The 15,284-nt window shown below is 41.5% G+C and overlaps 1 protein-coding gene across 2 annotated transcripts in view; it reads right to left on the reverse strand.

The window, feature by feature from the left end:
* The window catches only part of NUFIP2 (nuclear FMR1 interacting protein 2), a 206,449-nt gene that overhangs the window by 157,444 nt on the left and 33,721 nt on the right, over positions 1-15,284 (reverse strand). The gene's annotated exons all lie outside the window — the stretch shown is intronic.

Consider the following 15,284-nt stretch of genomic DNA (forward strand, 5'->3'; position numbering starts at 1 on the left):
TAAGTTCGTATGAAGTGTTGATGACCAATCTAAGAGCACCAGCAACAAAGACGTGCTCCTATCTGCTGGTACTCGAAGAAAGTCTAAAATGGAGACCAGAGTGTTTCTGTGCTATGGGCTGGAGAGAACCCAGACTGGACTTCATTCAAACGTTTGTTGTTCAAGAAAATATGAAAACTGTAAAAGGAACTAAAGTAGAGACACTGCAGAGACCTGATCTTCATGAAATAACACTTCTTCATAACGTTGAAAAGAACCAGATTAAACAACCAAAACAAGCATAAGTGACAAGGTACAGGAAAATAGGATTGTCAACCCCTAATGCTCCTCCAAGTATGAGCTATTTTTGGTAGACGTTACAAAACTATGCATGGCACACTCATCTCCAAGTACACTACTGGAAACAAGTCATTTCATGGAATGAATATTATTTACATGTATACATACCCACACACATATTAACACCCCTCAGAGCCTTTCTACCCTAGTGGGGCGCAAGATCTGAATATTGGTTCACCCTGACTTAGCTGCTGACCGAATAAAGGGGCTGCCCTCCACTGAGGCACAGGTCAGCATCCCTCGCCCCTCTGAGTTTGATAAAGAGATACAGGATCGTCCTCACTCGCAGCTTAAGAGTGCTGGACAAACTGTGACTGAAAAATGTGCGTATTATAAACATCTGTATAGAGATGGCCATTACAACGTTACCAAATGACGCAATTACCTAGTCAAGGTTGCACATCTCTTTACCAAACACTGATTACATGATTATAACTTAGCTAGTGTCCAAAAGACTATCCAAAGTAATGCCTCACTGGATAATTCAAAACAGACAGGATACATTGGAAATTGGATGAGACAAATTCACTTTTCAGACTACATAAAACTCCGACACCACGAGCCCAACTTACTAGTTAAATGGAGGGAAGGTTTTTGAATGAGTTGAGTGGTCATTCCTTAGCAAGGTCGCTAGCAAGATGGACTTTCCACTACAGGTTGGATGCCTTCTCCAAACACTATACCCTACCCATAGTAGGTCAGTAAGAGTAAATTGTATCCTATCTACCTTAAAAGTGGCAATTAAGACATTTCTGCCCTAAGCAGGCTCAGGTAGCTGTGGTCAAGGAAGCCTCCTTACTGGGCCTGGGTGCTCATTTGGGTGAGATGGTGGAAAAAGGCCTTAGATCCTCGTTGAAGCAGGCCATGTTTGAGCTTCAAGTCTGTCCTGTCTGCCCTGAAGGCATTTCTTCTCCCTTCCATCTCAGTGGGCAATGTCCAGCTTCTGTTAAACACTACCATTATCATCCATTAAGTCGATAAACAGGGTAATGTGGGATCATGGACCCTATGTTGGTAAGAGATTAGTCCGTAGGCATGGACGGAGCAGCTGGGAAGTCTTTGCTGGTAGTGGTGAATTTCACAGGCTCCCACAATGTGAAGGCGGAGTCACTAGCCATATTTCACTGGAGGACTACAAGTGGGAGCTACACCCCAAGGTGATATTATAGCACTGAGGATTCCCTCTGTGAATCTCTTTGCAAGTTCTGAAATGTTAGTATCCTCAATTTTCTTTAGGTTCAAAACTCTCACTCATGCACATTATGCCCCTAGGGAGCAGGGAATAAATACCCTGACACACCTACTTTTCTAGATTTGGCAAGGAGGATCTGTATGTAGCTATCTGTTGCCACTCAACATTAGTCAGCCTTTCCCATTTCACGCAGAGCAAACATACTCTTGCAACAGGACATCACATCCTACATCCCAATCAACAGACTGCAGTTGCATTTGTGGAGAATGCGCTATGTTAGCTAGAATGTTTGTGCCTTCCTGACACATAAGGCTGTAAAAGTTATCATGGTGGCCACGAAGCGTGACACTACATCCAGCTAAGGAAGCCACTGGAACAAGCTTGGGCAGTGGTGTGGGTGAGAAGGCATTAATCATTTTGCATCTCAACTCTCTCAGATTTTTAGGTTTGCACTGTCTCTTCCACAACAGTGTTAGGTGGTGGCTTGAGTTAAAAGATGAACGGCTTCTCTGCACATGTCCGAGTGTCATCCTGACTGGCTTTCTCTGTGTAAATTGCCTCTATTGGCACATTTTATGAAAGGTTTGCTTAATTTGTTCTCCCTACTCAGTTTTTTTTTCCTCTATGGGTTCATTTTGACTTTCTTAATGGAATCTCCATTCAAGCCAATGCATCGTTGACCAGTTCCATTTCTGACTGTCAAAACAATATGGCTGGTTGTGGTTGGCTGCAGCTGCTTTTGTTTACAGGTCGGAGAATTTCAGGCCCCTTAAATTAGTCCATCTTTCAGGCATTTTTTGTTCCCCCCCATTCCAAATTAGTTTCACATCTGTCCCACCTTAACTCAAATTCGTTTCTGCATTTCTTATGGGCCATGTTTATGACATTTATATTCCTTCTTTCACATCTCACCAGAAAGGGGTGGCTGCACAGATCTGACTAGGCATGTGGGTGTTATACTACATCAATGGCACATGACAGGACAGAGTTGATAACCAGCTCTTTGTTGGCATCACTGAAGCTAAAGAGCACAGCTGTGACCAAATGCACCCTTTCATTTAGTGTCATCTTCTGTATTGAGTTTTACTGTGCCCTGACCAAGAAAGATCCTCGAAGACATTCATGCACATTCACCAGGTCCGCAGCTGCTTACCTAGTTCTTTCCAGAAAAGTCCTAGTTGGCAACATCTGTGGGGCAGCTTAACAGTGGTCCTTGCATACTTTAGCAAATCACTACTTCCTCACTTATCGGGCATTCAAGGACAGGTACTTTGCACCCATTATGTGTTGCGCAATTTCCATGGTTAACTACTCAGCCCATCTGTAAATCTGTGCCTCCCCCATCAAGGCCAGGATTCACAGGCTGCAACAAAGCTCATCATCATGCTATATAATCATTCCATCAAAACTGCCTTAATGCGTAAGTATGGAGGACTGTAGGAACAAAAACTGCTATCTCTTAAATTGGAGCTAGACTGTAACAAAGCCCATGCAGTATGGGCGAGTCTACCACATGTGATACGGCTCCTCTGCAATGGGCTTGTAAGCTAGTAGAGGGCTGTGGGTAAAGACTACAAGAAGGTGATTGGAATTCTGTGTCCTCCTAGTTAAGCAACTGGGTGTGCAAGCCCACAAATGGAGCGAGCCACTGCAGTGAACAGATGGCCGTGCACCGACAGGAATTAAATGTTTAAGTCAGGCCAAGCATGCCATATTAGCCCAAGTGGGTCTTTATGCTCGCAAAATATTTTTTCAAAAGTTTCTTGTGCTTACTATGTATTCCCACTTCATAACCAGAAAGCAAAAAAAAACAAAAAAACACCACATTAGGTTACAGTTAAAATGAGAAAAACAATATCCCTGCAGAGAAGCAGTAATGCTCGGACATTAACAGCTCACATAACCTTTGTAAGCATGCTGAATAAATCCTACCTTCCAAACTGACTTCATGCAGAAATGCCAAAAGTGAAAACTCAATTAATGTTGACTCTTGAAAGGGAATTGCTGATGCATCTCGTTAGAGAACAGATATTATTAAATATATATGTCACTGCAGTGTCTGTGTCTAGACCTCTGTCTTTTACTGCTAAGGCAGCAGTCTACATTTTCGTACAGCTTTCACTGTACCTTTAGAATCGTGTATTATAAAAAACAAAGAGGAGCAAACTGCCAAACGAGTATAGAGAAATGAACAGTGGTCAATGTTAACAGCAGATTTCAGCATAAGTGCTTCCATTTTGCAACCGCTCATTATGTTTCATCTTTAAAATGTCTCCATAAGATGCCAGACAAACAGTAATTTGTAAGGGAGTCCCGCCCCCATGAACAATTCCCACACTTACTGTAAACCTGGGCGGTTGACGTCAGCAAACAGACGCACATTCAAAATCTAATTTCTAAAACAAAATAAAGTTAGACATATGGACTGCACAACAATTCTAAATTTAGCACAAATCGGTACATATTTTTATCTTCAAGGAAGTATAGGATATTTCCAATAAAGCACTCATCCATGATCAAAAGATCCTCCAAACAAGCAGAGGCAAATTTAACAGGTGTGAACTAGACTAAAGTAAGAAGCAAGGGGTTTTGGGTCACACTTTTACACAACTTCTAGACAGGGGATATGAATCCACGGTCTCCATCTTTAGACGTCTGTGGTGGTACTTCTTTGAAGTGCGCTTTTCAGGTCGCTCTCCAGAAACCACTTGTGTGCAGAGTGATACTTTTTACAGCAGGTAGCACTGAGCAATCTCCACACAAACACTAGCAACAAAGTCAAATGAGAAATTAGATTTTTGTACTGGCTGTCACTGGCCCAAAATGAAGACGTAATCAGGGACAGACAAAAGGGCAGGCCTCACCTAGAAACATCTTTCCCTCACAAGAGAAACTGCAGTTGCAACCTGACCCAGACCATCCACCAAACAGCAGTGCTAAGGAAGACTAATCGGCACCTGCCAGCCAACAAAAGCTGAATGGAATATCCAAGGGTAGACATGTTTCCATCATCATCATCATCATCATCACTTCAGTCTCTGGTTCTCTTCCCCCAGCTACAGGAATGCAAACAATTCAGATGCTCTGTCTGGAAGAACAGTCCACACCCTCCACCTCGTGCAGTCAGGTGAGGGGCATCCAAAATGGAGCCCACTGGTCTCCATTACTCTGGCTCACTCACAAACAGCTTATTACTACACATTACACGACCAGCATGTATGCACACTATATAACAGTAAAGGTCCAAGACCTCTAATACTGAAGGAGGAACTAGGCCTCTAAGCACTTTAATTAGTGACACACCAAAGTCAAAATAAAAGCCAGGATACGGGAAATACCTAACGTTAGGCACACAAGGCAACACAGTCGCAAACCATGCAGGAGACATTCCTGTCACAAGAGTGAAAAATAGTGTCACCCCTTCTTTCCTCACCGACACAAATGAATTAAACTGTAGATAAAAACCACAGGTACTTTTTAACTTAACGGCAGTAGTGATATTACATGTATGTTGCTCACAATTCCTGAGTCTCTGTGGAAATTGATATTGATAAATATATTCATGTACAGTTGTTTATATAGCACACATTGCTAAGAGGAAATGGGGTGTAGTAGAAGAAACCTGAAAGCAGAAAAAGAGGAAGAATTGTGCTCAGTAACATATTTATCTGTCAGGAACATTTCCAACTATTGGGGCATCTTGGAGCTGAATAACAGATGTTTTGGGCCACCCAAGTGAATGGTACTCATTTATTTATCTCAGAAGGATGAAAGTCACCAGTATACCCAAGTTTAGACTGACATAATCACCCTCATGTCTGTATGGCCAATAACCTTTGCACAGTGACTAGTCCCCAGTGAGCCATGTTTTAGAAAATGGACAAGATTTTGTTAGACTCCATTCTCTGGTTTCTGAGAAGAAGAGTCTGAGCTGCAATGCGTGACAAGTATACATTTGCAATATCACACTGATGTTGCAAATAATCGTTGTCCTACTTGGACATGGCAAATCTTGTTGCAAAAGCTGGCAGAAACCGGGTACAGGGCCACCCCGTGGACAGCCCCGTTGCGCTTTTCACTGACTGCTAAGCACACAGTGAAAAGCACGACAGGTGCTGTTGCACCCTACGCACCGCAACATTGCCACCAGCTCCATTATGAGCCAGCATCAATGTTGTGAGCTGTTCCCCGCTGGACAAGTGGGCGGAAATACCGTTCCGCCCGCTGACCCAGTGGGGATCTTGTAATGGCGCCGGTGGGAAGGCACCAACACTCGTGATTTTTCCTTTACCGATTCTAATATTACTAGAAAACGTTGTGGTGCTTTCTCTGCAAATAATATGGTGGCACACAAAGCACCAGCTGTGTAAGGAGTGTTATCAGGTACTGAACTCCTTTAGCTTTACCATTGGGTCAATTGGTATCCATGCTTACCCATACTTTGTAATTTAGGCCGGACGTACGGCCAAACTGGTAGCAGTCTAAGAAGCTCCTGGAAATTTGGGAAATGTTGGTTTTTAAAAATAAGCATTGGCAAAGCCATAAGGTATCATATTTGAGACCGACTGGCTTGGCCAGTGCCTGTTGGCAATGGTATATAACATGCCCAAAAACATTTTTAAAAAGCACAACAATGTGGCTGCAGTTTGTAGGCGTACACATGCATGATAACACATTCACGCAACTGTCTCACTATGCATGCAATCCTACAAAATCTTTTGTTCTGAACGAAATCAGAGACAGATGCGAGGCATCTCCAGCGCTGTATACACATGATCCGGAGAGGCACATGTAGATTTACATGAATCTGCATTCTAGGAGCGTTGATCCAGACATCCATTAGTAATTACTACCCAGTAAAAGAAGAATGTACACTGCTTACAGATGAAATGTTAGACAGCATGCTTTGTCCTAAGGAGACCCTTAAATATTGCCTGAGGGTTGAAACGTCAAAAAAATTTAGAGGAGACGGTCTATTGTTCAATTATATTGACAGGAACTTGTGGATATATTTGGACTGTTCCCTGGTTACTAAAACTGTCAGACATCCCACTGTATATGTGTATCATTGTAAATACTGCACACAACTGCACTTTGAGTACTGCGCCATCTGCACTTAAAATTGAGTTTATTGATATTCATTTTATACATATGTTTGAGAATAAATGGAGCAATATATTTACATAACAAGAGCTATTTTGACTATATCAGAAAAGAGACATGGAACCAACGTTGTTTGCTTAAGTCTACAAACAGTCCGTTTTTTGTTTTTTTAATTTACTCATCACTCATCCTAGATGGATCAGTTTTGAAAAACATGAAAACGCACTAGAGCAAAGTACTTTTTTTTTTTTTAAATGCACAGGAGCTGGGAGCAATAGATAGAACAATGAGTGAGGGAAGCAGCACACAAGGGAGAGCAACAAGTGATACACACACAAGCACATAAGCGAGAAAGGAACACAGAAAGACGGAGGAGAGGGCAAGAAGCTTATCAGGGAAAAGTGATGGAAAACATATGCACTCTCATGGAATGTTTAACCAAAAAAAGTAGTTACCTAAAAGTGAGTAGTGGAAGGATAGAAGTCAGCCAGCCAATCAGAGAGATGATAAAGAGGCTATTATCCAGGGGAGGGACAAACAGAAGATGGAAAAGCTTGGACAAGAAAATCCTTTTGAAAAAGAGCCAGCAAGTTCTTGGAATGCACACAATAGCTCTTTTGCAACCTGACAGGTGCACTGTTTGGTAGGATCGACCTAAAAATTAACGTATTTTCTATCTGCATGCATTCGTACACAGTAAAACCCTGAACTCACACTAGGGCAATAGGAAGCCGCTTTTACTATTTGAAGAGGGAAACAAAAAGTTAGTGCAACTTTCATGAATTAATCACATCCACTGGTCAATACTCTGTACAGCATTCCAGTCCATTTTTTGCCCACGCCAGCTCAGACAGGAATCAGCTACATGCAAATTGGATGCATGCAAATCAGCCCAAACTGCCAGGACAACTCTGAATTGGAACACAATAAACCTGAGGAGGCCTAACTAGGCCAAAGTCGGTCTGGGGTTACTTGTATACCTGTTCACCAGGAACCTGGCCTCGCAGCTCAAGCTGAAGTGTTCCCATTAGATCAGGGTCAAGGCTGAATCCCAACTGAGAGGACATAGTGGGAAAAAGATGAATTGGAATGTGGGTCATATTAAATACCAGTGACCAAGATTAATTCATTCATATATATATATATATATATGGAAAATGTCACTTACCCAATGTACATTCACATGCTATGCACAGCTCTTCCAACATCTAGTATTGGGCTCAGAGTGTTACAAGTTGTTTTTCTTCTAAGAAGTCTTTTCAGAGTCACAGAATCGAGTGGCTCCTCCTCTTGGTTTCAGTGCGCATGGGCATCGACTCCATTGTTAGATTGTTTTCCCGCAAAGGGTGAAGGAAGGGGTGAGTATAGGAATACAAAGAGATGTCCATGCAAATGTAAATGTATATACATATGTACAAATGTAAAACAAATGACTACAGGCTTCCGGGGAGGCGGGAGGGTGCATGTCAATCTGCACCACTACATGCCACGAACAGATGTACAATGGGTAAGTGACATTTTCGTTCAATGGCATGTGTAGCTGCAGATACACATGCTATGCATAGACTAGAAAGCAGTTAGTCCTCTCAAAAAGCGCTGGCTAGCCTGTAGGAGTTGAAGTTGTTTGAAATAATGTCCTTAAGGCAGCCTGGCCTACAGTGGCTTGTTGCTATGAGAAAACATCAACACAGTAGTGTTTTGTAAATGTATGGGGAGTTGACCATGTGGCTGCTTTACATATCTCAACCTTTGGTATGTTCCCTAAAAATGCCATTGACACACCCTTCTTTCTTGTAGAATGTGCTTTAGGAGTGATCAGAAGGTGTATTTTTGCTTTTATGTAGCATGTTTGTATGCATCTAAAATCCATCTTGCTAAACCTTGTTTTGATATAGGATTGCCTTTATGTGGTTCATGGAAAGCAATGAAAAGTTGTTTTGTTTTTCTAAAATCTTTAGTTCTATCCATATAGTACATACGAGCTCTTTTGAGATCTAGGTTATGAAGAGCTCTTTCTGCCAGAGTCTGGCTGTGGAAAGAAGACTGGCAATTCCACTGTTTGGTTGATGTGAAAAGGAGATACTACTTTTGGTAGAAATTTTGGATTTGTTTTAAGTACAACTTTATGTTTGTGTACTTGGAAAAAAGGTTCCTCAAGAGTGAACACTTGTATCTCACTAACTCTTCTTAAAAAGGTAATAGCTAAAAGGAAGGCAACTTTCAATGTTAGAAATTGTATTTGACATGAGTGCATGGGTTCAAAAGGTGGTCCCATGAGTCTGGCAAGTACTATATTTAAATTCCACGAAGGAATAGGTAGTGTTGTAGGTGGAATAATGCGCCTTAATCCTTCCATGAAAGCTTCAATCACAGGAACTCTGAACAGAGAAGTGTGCTGAATATTCTGTAAGTATGCAGATATTGCAGTTATGTGTATTTTGATGGATGAAAAAGCCAAACTTGATTTCTGCAAATGAAGTAAATAACATACAATATGTTGTATAGATGCTGTAAGTGGATCGAGGTTTTTAGATTGGCAATAGAAAACCAATCTTTTCCACTTGTTTGCGTAGCATTGTCAAGTAGTTGGTGTACGTGCTTATTGAATTACTTCCATACATTCTGGTGGAAGCTTTAGATAACCAAACTCTATGACTTCAGGAGCCAAATCGCTAGATGGAGTGCATTGGTGTTTGGATGCCTGATTTGACCTTTGTTCTGTGTTAACAGATCTTGTCTGTTTGGGAGTTTGGAATGTGGTACTACGGACAGATCTAGAAGTGTTGTGAAACAATGCTGGCGTGCCCATGTTGGTGCTACGAGTATCATGGTGAGTGACGTTTGACGTAGTTTGCTGACCAGAAAGGGAAGGAGTGGGAGAGGGGGAAAATCGTAAGCAAATATCCCTGACCAATTGATCCATAGAGCATTGCCCTTGGATAGAGGATGTGGGTGTCTGGATGCAAGTTTGGGCATTTTGCGTTTTTGCTTGTTGCGACTAGATCTATGTCTAGTGTGCCCCACTTTTGAAAGTACTGGGGAGTGAATCTCCTATTCATGTGTTTTTTGGTGATTTCTGCTTAGGAGATCTGCCAGCTGATTGTCTATTCCTGGAATATTTGGTGCTAGTAAATTAATTTGATTGTGAATTGCCCATTTCCAAATTATTTGCGCTAGAAGGGACAGTTGAGTTGAATGCGTCCCGCCCTGTTTCTTGAGGTAATACATGGTTGTCATGTTGTCTGTTCTTATGAGAACATTCTTCAGTTTGAGAAGAGGTTGAAACGCTTTTAGGGGAAGAAACACAGCTAATAATTCTAAGTGGTTTATGTGTAGCTGTTTCTGTTTGACATACCATTGCCCTTGAATGGGCTGATTGTTGAGGTGAGCTCCACAACTGATCATTGATGCATCTGTTGTGATTATGGTCCGAGGCAGAGGGTCTTGAAATGACCGCTCGTTTATTAGATTGCTGCGATTCCACCATTGAAAGGACATAGGTGTTTGGCGGTCCGTCAACACTAGATGTTGAAGTTGACCGTGTGCCTGTGACCATTGTTGTGAGAGGTACAGTTGTAAGGGTCTCATGATTAGTCTTGCATATCTATGCAAGATGCCATTATTCCTAGAATTTTCATGATATATCTCAGTGTATTGCTGATTTGGCTGTATGAGCGGTATGAGATTTTGGAAAGCTTGTATCCTTTGTATATTTGGATAGGCTAGGGCTTGTTGAGTATTTAGGATAGCACCTAGGTAAGGTTGTACCTGTGCTGGTTGAAGGTGTGACTTTTGGTAATTTAGAGTGAACCCTAGGGTGTGCAATGTTTCTATCACGTAATGTGTGTGTTGCTGGCATGGTGTAAAATTGCTTGACTTATTAGCCAATCGTCTAGATATGGAAAGACATGGAGGTATTGTCTCCTTAAGTACTCTGCTACTACTGCTAGACACTTTGTGAACACTCTTGGAGCTGTTGTTATCCCAAATGGCTACATCATGAACTGGTAGTGTTTGTCTGCTATGACAAACCGGAGGTATTTTTTGTGAGCTGGATAGATGGGCATGTGGAAATACGCATCTTTGAGGTCCAAAGCAGTCATGTAATCTTGTTTTTGTAGTAGTGGAATAACATCTTGCAGAGTTACCATGCGAAAATGTTCTGACAGGATGTATGGATTGAGGGGTCCGAGGTCCAAGATGGGCCTGAGGGTGCCGTCTTTTTTGGGAATGAGGAAGTATAGCGAGTATACTCCTGTTCCTTGTTGAGACTGTGGAACCAATTCTATTGCTTGTTTTAATAGTAGAGATTGTAACTCTAGTTGTAACAGAACGGTGTGTTCTGGGGACAACTTGTGATATCATGGTGGAATGTTTGGAGCGGTGGAGATTAATTCTAGGCAATAGCCATTGCGGATAATTGATAATACCCAATTGTCTGTGGTGATATTTTGCCAATAAGAGTGGAATTGCTGAAGTCTTCCCCTCACAGGAGATGTGTGAAGTGGAAGTGAGGGAAGGAAATCACTGTTTAGGTTGTGTTGTGGTCGGCTTAGAGCTTTGGAATTCACCTCTGTTCCTGAAATATTGTCCTCTACAGGATCCTCTAAACCCACCTCTGATATTGGGTTTGTTGTCCCTGCTTTGTTTGGGAGGTGGAAGCATCTGAGGATTGTGGCTTAAAACCTCCTTTATACTGTGGGCTGCGAAAGGAGCATCTATATGGGGTGGTGTATAAAGCGCCCATTGCTTTCGCAGTATCGGAGTCCTTCCTCAGTTTCACAATAGTGGTGTCTACTTCGGGGCCAAAGAGGTGCTTCTTGTCAAAAGACATTAAGTACTGCCTGTTGAATTTCTGGTTTAAAACCAGAGGAGCGTAGCCATGCATGTCTTCTAATTGTCATGGCAGTATTAACACTCCCTGCAGCTGTATCAGCAGCATCGAGGGCAGATCTTATTTGATTATTGCTGATAGTTTGTCCCTCTTCCACCACTTGTTGTGCTCTTTTTTGATGCTCCATTGGGAGATGCTGTATAAGATCTTGCATTTCGTCTCAATGGGCCCTGTCATACCTGGCTAGAAGTGCCTGAGAATTTGCAATTCTTTCTGATTTGCTGCTCTGTGGCAACTCTTTTCCCAGCTGCATCAAATTTTCTACTCTTCTTATCAGGAGGCAGTGCGTCTCCTGATGACTGGCTGTTTGCCCTTTTCCATGCCGCACTGACTACTACCAAGTCTAGAGGGACCTGATGAGTGATGTAATCTGGGTCAGTATGGACAGGCTTATACTTTTTTTTGTGTGTTGTATTTTTTTTTTTATTATTAATTGCACCATATTACTCAGTTTACAGAAAATATTCTATTACTCTATTCCATTCCTATTTCCAATCGTATCTTCTCTTAACGTAGGCGACAATCACAAGTATAAATTCTGTGGTTCAGTATTAATATACAGGTCTGCTTTCTTTAAACAGAGCGTGTGGGTATTTACATTTCTAAATCTCAATTATCTTCATCCATGTTATTTGCCAAAGAAGTGACAGTTCTCGTATAACAATACAAATACAAACAGAAGTTCGTTTGGCGTTTCATTATAACAGTCTTGAAAAAAAGAAAAAAAAAAAAAAAAAAAAGGCCAAGAACCCATTCACCCCATGATGTTCTCGTTATATAACTATTATAGTAGCAGTTGAACTCAATACTAGTCAGATGACCTAATTATCTTCTCCTTGGGTCTCTCAAAGGTGTACTGCTAGTCATTGAGAAATATAAAAGGCTTACACTTTTTAATCAATTCTAGGGGTGATGATCCTAGCTTTGACAGGTTCATTAAAAATTTGGTCTGCATGTTTAACCATTCCTGGTAACATTGGGAGACACTGGTATCTGGAATGAGTAGAAGACAGTGTATTAAATAAAAAGTCTTCTTCTAATGGCTCGGAATGCATGGGTACTCCATGATAAGCTAGTGCCCTAGATATTACTTGGGTGTATGCAGTGGTGTCTTATGGAGGAGAAGGTTTTAATGGATAAATGTCTGGATCATTGTCCAGGATGGGATCAGGGTCAGAGATCCCATGGGTCTGCTGCATCTCCATGATATTATAAAGAATGTGTTGAAGAAAGCAGTGGTGGTGGGCTATTCTGAGGTGAGAAAGAGAGCTGTATAGATTGAGGAGGAGAAGTATGGAGAGGTAGTGGCTTCTCCTTTTGCTTTAGCACCTTTGCTGGTGGTTGCAAAGAGTCTAATTCCTCTCGGAAAGCCACCTTTTTTGGGTTTTCAAAGGAGGTGCAGTGATGATTCTTCCTGTCTCCTGGACTGTCTCTCATCCATAACCTGTAATATTGGTTCAATCTCAGTCTCTTCTTCAGAAGTCTTATGAGAGTCCAGAGTCCATAATTGCAAAGCCAATCTGTTTTAATTTTCTGGAAAGTCCTCGTTCCTCTGAATATGAGGGGTTTTTCGGCTCCGAGGGGTGTATCTTTTTCGGTCTTGAAAAAGTAGTTGGATGTCTCGGCTTCGAAGCCAATTGCCGAATTTGACTCCGAGGAATAGGGTCTTTTACTGGAGTCTGAAGTGCTGCTTTTAATGGATTTGCTCGACTCCAAAGTGGACAGAGGAGTGGCCTTTTTCGGCACCGACCCCAAAGGACGGTCGTCAGCAGTCTTTTTTCGGGCCAAACCATGGCCTTCAAAGGTTTTTTCTGCAGGGGTGTAGGAGCAGACATACACATGCTGGCCAGCTGTGATGGGTCTGTCGCCTTCCGATTCCTGTTCGAAGTCTGTGTCTCGGATGAAGACTGCTGTCTGTGTCTGCTCTTCCTCCAGGACATCGAAATGTTTGCTGCTTTTTTTACATAATTTTGAGTCGTCGGGCTCTGCGATCTCTCACGGTCTTCTTTGATCGAAATGATCGACAGGCCTCACAATCTTCCTCCCGATGGTCTGGAGAAAGCGATTAATTACAAACCAACTGTTGGTCTGTATAGGGGTACTTCGCGGGGCACCGAGGGCACAATCGGAATGGAGGCCGATCCATCAGCCTTTCCACACGGTAGGCCCGAACAGGCCCAAGTTGGGCACACACGAAATGAAGGTTCCGACTGTACTACTGGTTCGATGCTAGATAGGAAACGCGATCAAAACAATACCGACTAATAAGAAGGTTTTCCGAATCAAAATCTCGGAGCGAGAGGAAACACGTCTGAACCTGACCACGGAAAGAAAACAATCTAACAATGGAGTTGATGCCCATGCGCACTGAAACCGAGAGGAGTCACTAGTTCCTGTGACTCTGAAAAGACTTCTTAGAAGAAAAACAACTTGTAACACTCTGAGCCCCATACTAGATGTCGGAAGAGCTATGCATAGCATGTGTACCTGCAGCTACACATGCCCTTCGAACATATAATTTATATATATATATATATATATATATATATATATATATATATATATATATATATACACACACATATACACACACATATGACATTAGACAACTATTTAGTCAAAGATGCGTGCAGGACTAGTTACAAAGTAATGATTAATTAAGGCTTGCATACAAGAGTGCATCAAATATGCACATAGCCATGGGGAAAGACTGCAAAGTCTTCAGCAAGTATAGCAGAAAGTGTGTCATGGTGCAACACTTCATAAAAAGGATGCAGAAGGTCTTAATAGAATTGGAAGACAGAGAAAATATAAGACTAATTATGTCGATGATTTTTGATCGTGGAGAATTTGGAAAAGGAATAAACATGTGAAAGGCATTCTGACCGAGAAAAAAGTAACTAACTTTAGCATCAAACATACAAAAGATGAAGAAGGAATGCTTGCAATTTGTCTAACCACTGGCGTACGGTCAGGGTACCATCCCAACCTAGCGTAATTTTAACATTTTCTGGTCCATTATTTAAAACACTGTTGGAAGAGACAAAGGGTATGTTATCGACCACCTTTATGATGATACCCCCACAAACAAATCGTAATACAAAAAAACAAAAAACAAACTCATAAAACTGCATGGCATATATTCTACAACCATTCACAAAGGTAATATTTGTAAAGGTTTCTTCAAAAGCGTGTGAAAGTCACTCAATACAACCCATAATTACTTGGGAGAGTCGTGATCACAAAAAAGTAGAAGTAAAATAGGACCATACTGAATGAATTGGGTACTCAGGGCCACTGTATTGCTCTTCCCAATTGTATTTAACCAAAACAGAGCAGTAATGGACTCTTAACAAGTAAGCTCGCTGGACATCCTATTATGTATCATCTGAGAATTAGCACACTGGTGTTGCATATCTCAACTATAATTACTGTAAATGTGAGATGTATTTATATAGAGCTTTCTACCCTCTGACAAGGCAATGAAGTGCTTTGTAGCTAGTAGCATGCTACGCCAGAACCCAAGATTAAAGATAAATTGTTAACTGATCTTGCAGTTCACAAGCCCAACAGGTAATGCAATTTGGCGATTACAACTCCATGGATGCCCAGAAGCAAAATAAGTATCACTACACAATTATTATATACATGGTTCATTCACCAATAAACGAGTCAAGAGGAGATTATGAAAATTAATGGGGTGAAAATCTTAGTGAAATACAATCTAGGGCACTGTCAAAAGAACAAGATTGTTGG

Source organism: Pleurodeles waltl, chromosome 3_1 (assembly GCF_031143425.1).
Source record: "Pleurodeles waltl isolate 20211129_DDA chromosome 3_1, aPleWal1.hap1.20221129, whole genome shotgun sequence".
In the NCBI taxonomy this organism is placed as follows: domain Eukaryota; kingdom Metazoa; phylum Chordata; class Amphibia; order Caudata; family Salamandridae; genus Pleurodeles; species Pleurodeles waltl.